Consider the following 15,281-nt stretch of genomic DNA (forward strand, 5'->3'; position numbering starts at 1 on the left):
ACTCTATGTACCAAATTTCAAGTTTGTAGATAAAAAATTTATTGAGTATATAGGTTGAGAAGTGTTCCCACACACATGCATACTTTTATATATATATACTAGCAGGACCTGTTTACCGGCGTTGTCTGGTGGAAGCATTACAGATCCAGAATAGAATCGTTAAAAAAAAAAAAAAAAAAAAAAAAATACCTTGAAAACAAATTAAACTACAGTTGTTGGTAACCACTGCCATCCCTGGAAAATAGTGGACATTGGTGGCCCAAATGAAATGAAATAATCTGGCTTTCACTGTCGGACATTGTTTTCCAATGGTAGCTAGTAGTGGAAGCCACTGTCTATGATTGTCAGCACTGTTGGCTACTGGCTATTAGTGTTGGTTTGGGGCGATAACCTGCAGATACTGGCTGATTCTAAAAACAGCATTTAAGGGAAAAACATTATAACATACTTATTTGTCATGTCTAAATCAGTATAACTTTAAGAAATTATAAAAAAAAATGGTCCATTAGAAAAAAATGAAGTTAAAACAGAACTTTTCGAAGTTAGGGATTCTCACTCTTCAGGTTGATCACTGCTTTCTACCGATTACAGTATATTTCAAGTCGGCCATTGTTTTTCTTCTCGGTATACTGCATACTTTTTTTTTCTAAAAGCAGCCCTCGCACATCTTCTAAATGATAACATTCCACAGAAAGTAAAAGTGGTAAAAAAAAAAAAAAAAAACGAAAAAATATACATTTAAGTGTTTCCATAGTAAATAAAATATACATTGAAACCTAACTGCATAATATTTTTGTGTTACACTTATTTAAAAGCGTTTATTCAGTTCTAAAAAAAGTGTGATAAGTCGCAGCTTTGAAACCTAGGTAATCGGTCTAGAATATAAAATTAAATCTAATCGTCAACAGGAATAATAGCCCCCCCCCCCAAAAAAAAATAGCATGATTAAGTCTGGATAATAATAATTTTAAATATTGGTACCCGTAAAAGAAATTTTTTTGAGGGCTGTTGAGGGAGGAGGAAGCGTGTCAGTATTTTGTGCCTATTTACATTCCCAAACCAATGCTGTGTTTATATTTTGAGAGTGTTCCGTCTGAGCAAGGAAAGAGCAATAGGTATTTGATTACATTTTACGTTAGTTCCGTGTGCATTAGGAAAAAGTCTGCAATGTGTGTTAAAATGCCAATAATTCTCAAACCTTATGTTAGAGCTCACCGCAGTAAAAATTTAAGGGTTTCAGTATTTAATTGTAAAAATTGTGAACAACTATCAAGACTTCAAAGATACTATATAGTTTTTTTTTTAGCAGAATTGCAGCATTTTTAGAAATTGATTTAATTTTATGTTTGTGCGATTATCGAGTGTTAAAACACGTTACGTGTATTTTTTTTTTACTTATGCACATATGTTAACATGCTGAATTGTTAAAGTCATCAGTATTTATGAAACATTAGTTATTTTCCTGTTTTTGAGCGATTATTATGTTTGTACTTGTTTTTTAGCAGTATTGTGTCCTGTAGAAGTTTTTTTGTTTTTTTGTTAGAATGTATTCTCAGAATCCACCATGCAATTATTTTACCGTAGTAATCTGTAAAAAGTATATTCCAGTTAAATGTGAGCTTTGCAGCATCTATTATTAATTTGTTAGGTGAAAGTATGCAATCGTTGCAAAACACTATCCCCCCTCCTCATGTTTTTAATGGGTTTCTAAATAATCACATGATTATTTCAGTGTGCTTCAGTAAATGCATAAGTCCAAAGAAAATATAATGAATGCCATAAGAAAAATATGAATATGTAAATAAAAAATAAGTGAACATTATTCATCAAACCGCGGCATATGTTTTGTGAAAACATCGTCCTCCACTTGTAGGTGATCAGAATGAGAAAATAAAGTGTTACCCTAACAAATTAGTTGATGTGTAAAGGGAAAAAAGTAAGCAAACATTCATTAAACCCCGACTGATATATCGGTCAATAACTACTAGTATGTTGTTTACATTTGATGGTGACGAACACAAAGAAAGAAAGAAAGAGTGTAAAAGATACATTTACTACTAGATACTATACGTATGTTTGAGTATGCTTTAGTTTTAGCAGAAAAGCTAAACAGTCATTAGTTACGTAAAAGGGGTGGAAGATTCATTCACTGTTATATGTTGAAAATTAAGTGTATATTAACTGAAATTAATGCTGTGTGTAGAAGTATTTGTTCTAGCGACGCCATACTGTAATGTTCTGAAGTGTTCGTTTAGAATGATCTAACTCTGGAATAAGAGAATTAGCAAGCAACCAATCAAAGGCAGCGTACTTTCCCAAGGGAGACTTTATTATTTGTTTATTCTAATATGGGAAAGATAATGGTATATCTGTATGTATGAGCCAGTTACGGCCAGTGTAAAGCATGGAACCTGTGAACTTCCTCTTGGTGTTGACTGGTGGCGGTAGTAGGTCTAAATATTTACAGGGAAAAATAGGCACTCCTTCCTTTAAGGATGTTGCGATTGTGATGGTGTTACTCCTAGGATGTAATGTAGTATTTTATTATCATGATTGAATGTGTCTATAAAGGTGTTCGAAAGCTATATAAGCTAATGGCTATTAGCCTAGCTGTATTGAATTTGTATGTGGCATCTGTTGTTGCAAACCAAGAATACTTTTTTCCAGAGGAGAATTCTTCCGGCTAATTTATTAATATAGAAATATATGTTATACAAGAGAAGAAGAACATGTACTCTTGAAAATAGAAATCGAGAAGCAGAGAGAAGTTTTTTTTTTCCCATACTTATCGAATGAATTTCTGTACAAACATACCTAACACTGCCAGACATATGAATTAGCTTTGTGTAAAATTTACAAAAGATATGAGTCACCACTTATCATGGCCTGGAGGCCACTTGAGGATAAGGGTTAATGAGTGTACAGTAGTCAATGGGATAATATTGTAGTAATCGTTAGTAGTGGAAATTTGGTAAATTGGATTAATTAAGGGGACGGTTCAGTAAGAATTTGTTTATGTTGGACTTGAAGACAACCAAATTGTATTAATTTATTTATTGCGGACTATTATCCTCTTTTTTAGTTGCTTCATGACGTTTCGGCTAACTATTCCTCTGGCCTTCATCAGGTGGTAACCGCGACGGGATAGGAACTCCCGCAATAAATAAATTGATAAATAATACTTATCTCAATAAAGAATTCCAAATAAAATAATACATAAACAAAATTGTAGTCAGCCATTTCGGAACCTATGAGGAAAGCACTCACACACACACACCCACACACACACAAAGTGACTTTTATATAATAGTTGAGACAGATTAAACAAAAGATGTACTTTTGAAAGTGAAAATCGAGACGATTTCTTTTTCCATGGCTGATGAGAGAGATGAGATAATGTAATAAATTGTTGAAGAAATCAATCTCCATTCATCAATTGAAATGGGTTTGAGTACGAACAACAACACCATGTGAAGAATAAGTGGTAGGAGGAAGAATGAGGAGTGGGAAGAGAAGGAGGGAGGAAAGGAAGAATAGGAAGGTGAAGATTTGGGGACAGAGAGAACAGAATAGAAGGAATGGAGTCTAATAGGAATGGATAAGAGGGGATGCGAGGAGGAAGGGAGAGAGGACAAAAAGAGAAAAAGGCAGAGAGGAAATAGGAACCAAAGAGGAAACGAGAGCTAGAGACTCTGCCAGAGGCAAGGGGAGAGAGAAACGCGAAAGGGAGGGGTGGGGGAAGAAATGCGAGGGGGGGGAGAGAAATGCGAGGGGAGAAGGGCAAAAAGGGGGGAAAGAGAAGGGCGAAAGGGGGAAAGAGAAGGGGGAAAGAGAAGGGCGAAAGGGGGGAAAGAGAAGGGGGGAAAGAGAAGGGCGAAAGGGGGGAAAGAGAAGGGCGAAAGGGGAAAAGAGAAGGGCGAAAGGGGAAAAGAGAAGGGCGAAAGGGGAAAAGAGAAATACAAAAGGAGAAAACAGACCTAGAGAGACAGAAAGAGAGAGAACAATTGCGAGAAAAACAGAGGTAGGGGGCGAGACAGAGTAACCAAAATGAAAAAAGAAAAAAAATCCTGCTATTGCAAGATCCTTAACATAGTGAACATTTCAGAAATAGTTTGGCTTTTTTTTCTCTCTCTCTCGACGACGTAATTGCAACCAACGATGAATCCAATCAAACGTACAGAGGAAAAAAAACATTTTTTCTTTTCGTTTATTGTCATGAAAGTTTTGATTTTGATGCCGATGAATGAACAAAGATTTCGATAAGAAATCAAAGAAATCGAATAATCCAACCAAACTAATTTGTTCGTCATGCAAAAACCACATCAATAGGTAAAAAAAAAAAAAAAAAAAAAAAAAATGACTTTGATGTAAATTGAAAAAAAAAAAAAAATTATTAAAAAAAAAAGAATTAAACTTGTTGATTATTACATATATTATTAAACATCAGGGTGGAGCAGACGCTAGCGTGATTGCAAGAATTAGGAGTGGATGGGGCAAGTTCTTGGGTTAGTAGATGTAGAATAGTTGATATAGCAGATTTACTGGGGAAGGCCACGGAAAAATGTGCTAAACATGGACCCGAGGGAAAGAGAGATAAATAAAAACCCGGGCAGTGATAGGTTACTTTGGAAGTCAATTTCTGAATTTCTGCCCAACACACGCCAACATGTAAAATATTATTATTATTATTATTATTATTATTATTATTATTATTATTATTATTATGCATATTTGATCTTATATGCGAGACAAAGCAACAATTTTTGCAGCAATTCTTATCGACGCATTTGATAATGCGTATTTCTTGATATGCATCCTATGTTTTATGACGACATCGACAGCACTTAAGCTTCAGATTGTCAACGGGCAATGAATTTTAAAAATCTGGAAGATTCCCAGCACAAATCTTGCTGAGTGGAGAATAATCTATAAAACTTTATAGCAGTTGCTATGGCAACAAATCCAGGAGGACAGAGATTTTGGTAAAGAAAGTTTAGTGCTTACTTACAATAATCTAACACGACCCCCCCTCCCCCCCCCAAAAAAAAACCTCCACGCGCTTTCTTTTAAATATCGCCATTTTTATTGCAAGTACATCAATAATCAACTCGTATAATCTTTTGATAAATATAATCTTTTTGCTAATAACAAGATGCAACAAATAAAAATTGGCTAGTCAGAATCAGTTTGATTTATCAGCATAAATGTTTTTTTTTCTTTTCTTTTTTTTACATAGGACTCACCACTTATCAAGGCTAGGAGGCCACTCGAGGATAAGGGTTATTGAGTGTACAGTAGTCAATGGGATAATATTGTAGTAATCGTTAGTAATGGAAATTTGGTAAACTGGATTACTTAAGGGGGGGAGGGATTCATGAAGAATTTGTTGACGTTGGACTTGAAGACAACCAAGTTGTAGCCAGCTGGGAAACAGGCAAATGGAAGAGAGTTCCACAGGCGTGCAGTTCAAAGAAATAAAGAAGCTTTGTTCATGGAATCTAAGTTTTGATTTAGGCACAGATAAAGAGTGGGGAAAATTATTGAGAGTGGTTTCAGTCAGACAAGTTATTTTTGTGAAAGATTGTTGAGGGGAGATCAGAGATTGGAGCTCAGACGAGCACTTACCATGGAAATAATGATAAAATAAAGACAGGCTTGCAACGTCTCTTCTGTAGGAAAAAGGTTGCAGGGAAGAGAAAAGGGCATCCCTCACTAAGCTACGAAGTCTATTTTGAATTCTGTCAAGGCAGGATAAGCTGCTTCTAGCAGCTTATCCTGCCCAGATGTGGCGACGGTACTCCATCCTTGGACGTACTTAGCTTTTATATAGATAAAAGCAGTGAGATATCTATTGGAGCAGTAGAAGGATCCTACCATTTTTCCAACGACCCTGGCAACAGATTTGATGTAAGTGTTCCATTTCAGATCAGGAGTAAAGGTCAAGCCCAGAAGCTTGTCAAAACATGGGGCCTCCCCAAGACGAGCGCCATCCATTTGAATTGATGCCGGATGGGGACCAGGGCGTTGATGATGTAAAGTTAAAACTTGGTTTTAGATGCATTATTTAGGTTCAATTTTTAAAATCCAACGAATATAAAAAGACCGTTTTTCTTTTTTCTTTTTTTTTTTTTTTTTTTTTCAACATTTCCTTTCATACAAGCTGGGGACATCTAGGTGTATTCTGATTCTAGCGGTTGGCTAATAAGAAGTCCGACTCTTCTGTCCAAATTATGTATCGTTCGATTCGGTTTTAGAATGCCATCTTCCCAGGCATTACCCTCAATTCTTCAATTGGTCGCTTTTGGGGGTAACTATTTAAGAACTTTTGAATATTAGAAATCAGTTTGAGTGGATCAAGTATTTTTTAAAAACAAATTGTAGTGAGCTGCATTAGTTTATTGCAAAAAGCATGATGCCACAATAACAAATAAAAACTGGATCAAAGAATCTATATATTAGTGTTGGGACGATGAATCGGAAAAATCAGAGTTTTTTGGGGTACCGGAATCAGGAAAATTTTAACCTATTTTCTGATACCAAAACCGATGTTTTTATAAAACGTCTTCCACTGCTTGTAGCAATAATAAAATAATAAATATTTATTGATTTAAACTTCCAGTAAGACTAAAATCTCTAGATCACACCCTCACGTGTGTTTTTACGTTTGAAAAAAAAAAAAATGCACATTTAAGATGTGTTTTTACAGTAATTGGGACAAAATAACAATTTTATAGTAAAATATTTAGAGATTTATAAAAAAATCAGAATCGGGAATTTAGTACGGAATCGGTAAAAAATATTGGAATCGTGCCATCGCTAATATTAATACCATAGTGCCTTTTACATATGTACGTACATACGTGTGTCACTGTTTCCAGATTATAAATTATTAGATCAAAGGATCTTACTTATTAAAAAGGAGGATAGACGGTGATAACATACTACAAACATTAAATTAGTGAATATGGATGGAATGATAAAATTGTCGTCCTAGAAAAGACGACATGATTCCATTTCCGTTTGATGAAAAACGGTCTTCTTTTTTTGTTGCAGACCATCTACTAGTTAGCCAGTTGTATACAAAATCCAAGAGCGATAGGAGCCTTCTATCATGTCTGAAAGTGACACAATATTCAACAAGCAAGATCGGAGATGTGCCACTATACAACTCATGCTCTCTACCAATTCAAGTTATGACAACAGCACCCTCAAAATCAAAATCTCGGTGGTTCAACGCTTGAGAGCACAATTCTATGCATCGGACGACCCACGATTATGGTCTTTGGTGTAGTTTCAAGTGAGGGCCGCATCATGCCACCTCACATCTTCAGAGTCGGCTTAAAAGTCAACATCAAAGTGTACCTAGATGTGCTGAAGAGTGTGGTGATCTGCTGATGCAATCAGGTGCTGAGTGTGGCAGCCTACAAGTCCAAAGAGATCCAGGCTTCAGAAAGATTGCTACAACTTTATACTTTTCTCTCACTGGTCTGGCCCCCCCTCCTCTCCCGACCTGAACTCTTAGGACTACTTCATTTGGTCATACGTCGAGAACATCACCAACATGACCTCTCACATCACCAAACTCAGCCTGATTACTGCTATCTGCCGAGTATTCGCAGAGCTCCCGCCGGTGCTTGTGGAAAAGGTATGCTACCAGTTCCAAGTCGATGATTGAGGTTGAAGCTACATTGATTAGATGTCAGCTCTACTACATAATCAAGTTACCGGAATTGATTTTTTTCAATAAAAGTTTTAAAATAAAGCTGTAGTGTTGTTTTCTTTAGGGTGAGAATTTTATCATTCTACCTTGTCGATAATTTAATGCTCATAATATGTTATCAACTTTTCTCCTTTTTGATAAATAGGATCTCCCGATCACAGAAGATGCAATTTAAAAATAAAAAAAATGGTATCACTTTTGGGCCGTACATGAAACTAAAATATACCTTCTTGGTCTTCTGGATAGGTTTAAAGGGTAGCGTCTGTTCTGTCTAAAGATGGTATAATGATATCATGGGATTTCCGTTCGCGCCTGGATATGAGGATATTGGAGATAAACCGTAATAACCAGATATATTCTGACACTATGTTAACCAGATTGCTTAAATAAAATACTTTTACAGTGTTAATAAAAGGGGCTACAATAATATTGCGGGGTCTCTATTCACACTGAACATCCACAGAATGTCCAGCAGTAATATATTACATATGAAAGATACCGCGGTGGAATTTTCACGGGTCCCGCTAGTATATATAATAATTAGTGACGAATAATCGGAATCGAGAATCAGAAAAATCTGAAGATTTTGGGATATCGGAATCAGAAAAATTGATGCCTATTTTCCAATGCCAAAACGATTCTTTTAATTTCATCCAATTTTATTTGATTTTGTTCAAAGTAAAATCTTCCATTACTGGTAATAATAATAAAATAAATATTTATTGATTTTAAATTACCAATAAAGCTAAAATCAATAGATCACTCTCTACAAGTGTATTTTGACGTTTAGGAAAATATCTGCATATTTAACAAGAGTTTTTACGAAAATTGGGGGAAATAACAATTTTATAGTTAAATAACTAGAGATTTATAAAGAATCAGAATCAGTAATTGTATCGGAATCGGGAATTTAGTTCAGAATTTGTAATTGTATTGGAATCAGGAAAAATATTGGAATCGTCCCATCACTATTGGAATTATTTTATCATTAACATATAATAATGTAACATGCCCGCTACTTTGTAATTATGGTGTTATATTTCAAACCACTCAGACCAACACGTTGTCTGGTGGTACTCCGTGCGCAGCAGAGGAAAAAAAAAAAAAAAAAAAATGGAAAGAATTAAAAATCCAACTTGGCATTTTGTAAAAGTGTAAAAAAATGCATTTATTTGTGGTTCTTCCAAAACAACATAAATGAAAATTTCTTTGTATAAAGAACGGTGTGCGTGTCTCGTCGAGTGGTTCAAAGACTGATTTACTAGAACGTTGTATTCGAAACCGAGCACCCAAAAATTGAATGCATTCACGTGTATACCAAGATGGCCGCCAGCAATAAAATGAGATTGCTTAATATCCAGAAAAAACTACTTATTTACAGAAAATTGAAATGCGATATTCGTTTTCAGCATACTAGACTTTAGTTTTTCATAAACACAGAATTTGAATTACTAGTATACACGTTTAACATTTAAAAACTCAAAAGAGTTTTGCTGATATTACAACAGTAATTTAAACAGCAACAGTAAGTTAAAGTGATTTTATAATAATTAAAAATAATTAAAAAAAACTTTGAAATCTTATGTTTAGTAATTTTCGAGGGAGGTAATTGAAATTTAGGTAAAAACTATTAGTTTTTAAAATTATAATAGACTATTAAATGTAACATGAAATTCCTTATAAAAAAATGTAAAAAAATGACGTAAAAAAAAACAAAGAAAGCGAGATGTGCATGCGAGTATTATGTTTTTTTTTCTGAATAGTTCACTTCTTGTAAGCAAAAAAAAAAAGAAAAAAGAAAAACTCGATCTGAGATCAAAATCAAAACCTAAAAACAGTGAGTCAAGTACGATAACCATTAGGTCAGCTTGCCATGATCTTTAAAAAAAGTTTTAAAAGCTGCTTAGTCTTAACATAAGAAATCTGTCATGTGAACGATTCACACATGCGCATTCGTGAAACAGTTGACAAACAGATAAAAATCTAATAACTCCCAAGTACCAATTTTTCAATTTTGACCCCTTAGCAGCCCTTTTTCCCCCAGATGAAAACCAATCAAAAAAGTTTTCTAACATGCCTGAATACCTCATATACCAAATTCGTTGAGTATATAGGTTGAGAAGTGTCCTCACACACAAACTTACTTTTACAGATTACATATCTTTAATATTAATCTAAGTTATTCATTTAAAAAAATTACTTTGGGTGCGATTAGCTGTCGAATCGTGGGCAGAATTTGGATCACTTATATAAATAAAACAGTAGGAGTATGTGTGTGAAAATATTTAACTGATAAACTCTTAAACTACTGGTCAAATAACACTGAATTTAACAGGAAATAGTAATCATTAGGGCTAGGACAACAGCATATTCTTTGCATTGTTTTGACTCTCGAGTGTGTATCTGTTGATATCTTATATGCTTTTATATAGAGTGATGTGGTTCTCGGTTGATTAATCGTGTCTGACTGTGTCGCATATATACTCGAGAGTAAAAACAATGTCCTAGCCCTGGTAATCATACACTAAGGATAGTTTATAATAAGTAAAATCTTTGTTTGGATGGATGAATAATGAAATATGTTGGCAAGTTGAAATGCAAAATGTTCATTTCAACTTGCCAACATATTTCTGTTACTTTTGCACATGTGCAAATTCATTCATAGCTTGAAATGGTTTAATTAATAGTTTTTTTCTAATTTATCTGTCGATAGCTCAAATGTTACCAAATGTGACTGTTTTGATGGGATTCTTGCTGATGACACCAAAGTCTTTTTTTTTTTTTTTTTTTACTTTTGAAGTCAATACTATATATTTGATATTGAATATATAATATCCAATATCAAATATATACTATTCACTTCAATAATAATAAATATGAAATCTGCATGAATTAAAATATATTTAAGTATAGTTTAACACTTCCCGTCAGTTCATATCCAATTTTGTAGCAAAGATCGACGAGAGACTAACATTATTTTATCAACAAAAGAAAAAAAAAATATATACGAATTTAAAAAAAAAAAAAGTTCAGAACAAAAATACTAACAAGGCGGACAAAATCACAGCTGTCTATTTTCCAAATAAGACAAAGCAATATGTCGTCCAGTGAATGACTCATTTTTGTTGCAACAGCCTTCACCTTTATCAGATTGAAACGATGACTTCCCTAGTCTGCACCATATCACGAATCATATCGGTCCATGTACATCAGTCCTGAGCAAGATTGCACAAGATGATCAACCAATCAAAAGTGCACCGTCAAAGGTCGACCACTTGTCGACCTGAGAGTTCAGCCAAGTCTTTCTTGGTTCTTGTCCAGCTGGACAGGCATGTTTACACTAAATACTAATCCCTGGTAATCTCAACTGTGCATTGAATTGATACCATAATACTTACTTTGCTGCACTTTCTCATAACAAAGGTCCATACAAAATTTCAGCCAGATCGGCTCAGTAGTTTTTGAGAAAAGGGAAAACAGAGACACAGACCCAGATATATATATATATATATATATATATATATATATATATATATATATATATATATATATATAAGTGCCCTTGTTCTCTACAAAGCTCCTGTCAATTTTTGGTCTACAGATTTGAAACTTGATATATAGAGGATTTAGACCTGCAGAACAAATTTGATTTAGTTTTTAGTCACCAAAAATAGCTGCTAAGGGGTCAAGATTGAAAATTGGCAGGCATAAGTCGACTAAATGTGTATCTTCTATTGATGTACAAATACACATTTATATGTTTAACTATGTTATTTTTTAAGTTTTGACATGCATATAGACTTAGCTCAGATGGTAACAAATAACGCTGGAGAGCTCTCTTTTGTTTTTTATTCTAACTGATGGCATCCAAGTTATATTTTTTTTAAACTTTTAAAATCACTAGTATATATATATTGGGTACAATATAATAATCAGTAGAAATTGACTAATAATAAATACGAAATCTGCATAAATTAAAATATATTTAAGCGTATTTTATGACTGGGTAATATATATATATATAGGATTGTTTATTTTTTTTGTCAGCGACACTGGTGTTTTTTTCTCTCCCTGAGTGCTTTAAAAGGAGAGGTTATCTGCCCTTTGTTTATATTCTAGTCGCCCCCACATTTTTGGGACAAATTATTTGTAATTAATTTATTATTTAAATATTTCCTAGATAACGTAATTTTATGCACGTAGAAAATATTTAAATAAATTATATAATATAGTCATCCACATACACTACTGTCTCGCTGTATCACAGCTCATCAGTGTGGCTAGACAGGCAACTACCTCAAGCTAGGATCGAAACCTGATTACTAAAACTACAATATTTATAGTAGAGACTGTTACTCATACACAGACAAGGTCATATATATATATATATCTTGGTCTGTCTGTCTGTCTGTCTGTTCCCTTTTTCTCGGAAACTAATAAGCTAATCTGGCTGAAATTCTGTATGGACATTTGTTATAAAATGCAGCAAAGTAAGTGTTATGGTACCAATTTAATGCACAGTTACATTAATGGGGATTAGTATAATATATATATATATATATATATATATATATATATATATATAGAGAGAGAGAGAGAGAGAGAGAGAGAGAGAGAGACTTATATGTAATATACTGAGTTCGTGTAATTCAGTAAATTTTCATATACCAATAGGTTTTAAGCCAAAAAAGGTTGACTTAAGGATTAAGCTACAAAATTATGTTTCATAATTGAGCATTAATATACTGTGTGTGCAAAATCAAGACTTCAAGACAAGGTGTTGATGGCAACGAAAAGTGTATTTCGTTTTATGTTCCAATTGTATCAATGTCCAGTTCGACAGCTTCAAGCATTATATCGCTTGAAAATTTTCAAAAGTTTCTCGCATATTTTTCCTGTTAGGGATACCCCCCCCTTTTTTTTTCTTTCTATTCAAAAAATGCTACATTGCCAAAAGTGTGTTTATTCATAAAGTCTGAAGAAATGCTCGTTTTTGAAAATTTTCAAACGATATAATGCTTGAAATTGTCGAACTGGACATTGAAACAATTGTAACATAAAATGAAATACACTTTTCGTTGCCATCAACACCTTGTCTTGAAGTCTTGACTTTGCACACACAGTATATATATATGAGAGAGAATATACAGCATAATCACGTTGACACACCGGTTCCCGTCAGCTCACCGAAGTTAAGCAACATTGAGCCTGGTCATTACTAAAATGGGTGACCAATTTGGAATTCCAGGTGCTGTATGTAGGAGGACGTCGACACCTCCCTGCAAAAAGTTGCAAAAACCTAACGTTGTCATCTCCCCTAACGGGGATATACATGCGACTGGGGACCGCTTGTGAATTTCATACTCCCATGAAACTTCCTCCTTCGGAGGTAGCCGGTTAAACCCTGAATAGAGTTGGTGCTGACTGCACACATGAGAGAGAGAGAAAGAGAAAACGGTTCTACACAACCCAATTTGAGAAGAAAAGTCTCTAACAACTTTCAATTGCAATCGACCGATTAAAAAAATTTCAACTTTTTTTTCCTGTTCATTTTTTTTTTTTTTTTTTTTTTTTTCAATACTGTTAAGCATCTCTGGAATATTTCTGATTAAACCGGTCTTTATAAAAGAAATCCCTGCATTTGGCAGATGGGAGAACAATGCCGGCAGCACATCTGAAGAATCTGGTGATGAAAACAATTAAAGACCAAAGTAAAGCCTATCATCTTTACTCAAAGACGGCTAAAGATAGCAGAGAGAGAGAAACTCTCGCTAGCAGGTGGTTTTACCATTTTATTTTTATTCATGTCAGATTAAAAGAAAAAAAAAAAAAGGTCTTGCATTAACAAAATCCTTAAGTCTTATCTATTTTTTTTTTTTTGTCGTTTATTGAATTTAAATTCTTAAGAATATCTACTTTTTTTTCTCTCTACAACAACATTGGAAAATACTAGGACGATTTTCAATAGACAAAGCTCGGCATAATGGTTAAAGCATCAAGAAAAATGGAAGTAGGAATGTAGAAGGAAAGCCTTATCGATTCCAGTGATCCTCAGACCTCAATAACTTATTTCTGGTACTCTTTAAAAAAATAAATACTATCACAACGCAAAAAAAAAAAAAAAAAAAAAAAGAAAATATTACTAACCTAACCTGTAATAGAAGATACTACCCATACAAACGGCAGCCTGTTAGGTGTAGGAAACAGAGAAAGAATAAAAAAAAATTTAAAAAACTTGTTTGTAGCTGGATTCTTTTTTATGTGGCATTAACTAGCATATGAAGGGAATAGCGACTATAAGAAGGACAAATTGGAGAGGGCAGACAGTTGATTTATTGTTTGATGTTGACATTAGTAAAGAGGTATTCTGTCAGTTTTCCTTGTGGGAATAAAGATTTGCTGGTGGGAATTATGATAGTTAAATGAAGAGGAGTTCCATCAATTTTTATTTAAATTACAACACTATACAACTACAAAAAATAAAGTACTAGGGCTATTTTAAATAGACTAGGTTTGCCATAATAGAGTTGTGGCTGCCAATCGGTGGTCCACAGATCTCTGGTAGTCCATGCAAAATTTAATTGGTTATACAGGGTGAAACGATAAGTGTCACCCTAAAGAAAACAACACTATTTTAAAACTTATTAGAAAAAAATCAATTCGAATAACTTGATTATGTAGTACAGCTGACATCTATTCAATGAAGCCATCTTTAGCCTCCATCACTGCCTTGATACTGGTGACGATCAGGCTCAGTGTATGACTAAACAAAGTAGTTCAATGGGTTCAGGTTGGAGGCGGGGGGGGGGAATGAGAGAGGGGTACAAAGTCTTAGCACTCCTTCTGAAATCAAGCCTGGGTCTCTTTGGACTTGTGGTCTGCCAGCAGCTATCTGATTGCACCAGGGGATCACCACAATCTTTAGCACATCTAGGTACACTTTGGTGTTGACTTTTAAGTCAACTTTGACGATGTGAGGTGGCATGATGTGGTCTTCACTTAAAACCAAACCAAAGACCATAACCGTGGCCAGAAACTTTGTTTTCATCATCCTAGGCACATTTGTTATTCGTGCTAATCCAGTGATGCATTTTGAAGGTGCTGGCGATGGTCCTGTTGTCATAGCTTGATTGATAGTGAGCATAAGTTGCACAGAGATGTATCTCCAATCTTGCTCATTGAACATTGTATCACTTTCAGTCATGATAGAAGGCTCCTATCGCTCTCTTGGATTTTGCATATAACTGGCCAACTAGTAGATGGTCTGCAACAAAAAAAGACCGGTTTTCATCAAATAGAAATTGTTGTGGGGGAATCACCCTCCAAATGGACTGTTCTATCCATTATATAAACCATAGACCTTTTGATCCCAGGTGTGGATTAAACACCAGAGCGACCCTCGCCTGCTCGGTGACGTTTACTACTCTTTTCAGTTGTAACCTTTTTACGTTGTTGTTCCAGTAATACATTGTTTAAACTCTATTCCATTTTTCTGTTTTCTTTGTAGCTTATTGCAAGCCATAACACTGGTGACATTGGATTCGGAGAACATACTTACGTT

The 15,281-nt window shown here is 34.4% G+C and overlaps 1 protein-coding gene and 1 pseudogene across 3 annotated transcripts in view; one reads left to right on the forward strand and one right to left on the reverse strand.

The window, feature by feature from the left end:
- LOC145259797 (dmX-like protein 2) overlaps positions 1-15,281 on the reverse strand; it is a 441,223-nt gene that overhangs the window by 263,675 nt on the left and 162,267 nt on the right. The gene's annotated exons all lie outside the window — the stretch shown is intronic.
- LOC145260133 (5S ribosomal RNA) lies at positions 12,863-12,980 on the forward strand (annotated as a pseudogene).

This window comes from Euprymna scolopes, chromosome 35 (assembly GCF_053919585.1).
Source record: "Euprymna scolopes isolate OS-2025 chromosome 35, ASM5391958v1, whole genome shotgun sequence".
Classification (NCBI taxonomy): domain Eukaryota; kingdom Metazoa; phylum Mollusca; class Cephalopoda; order Sepiida; family Sepiolidae; genus Euprymna; species Euprymna scolopes.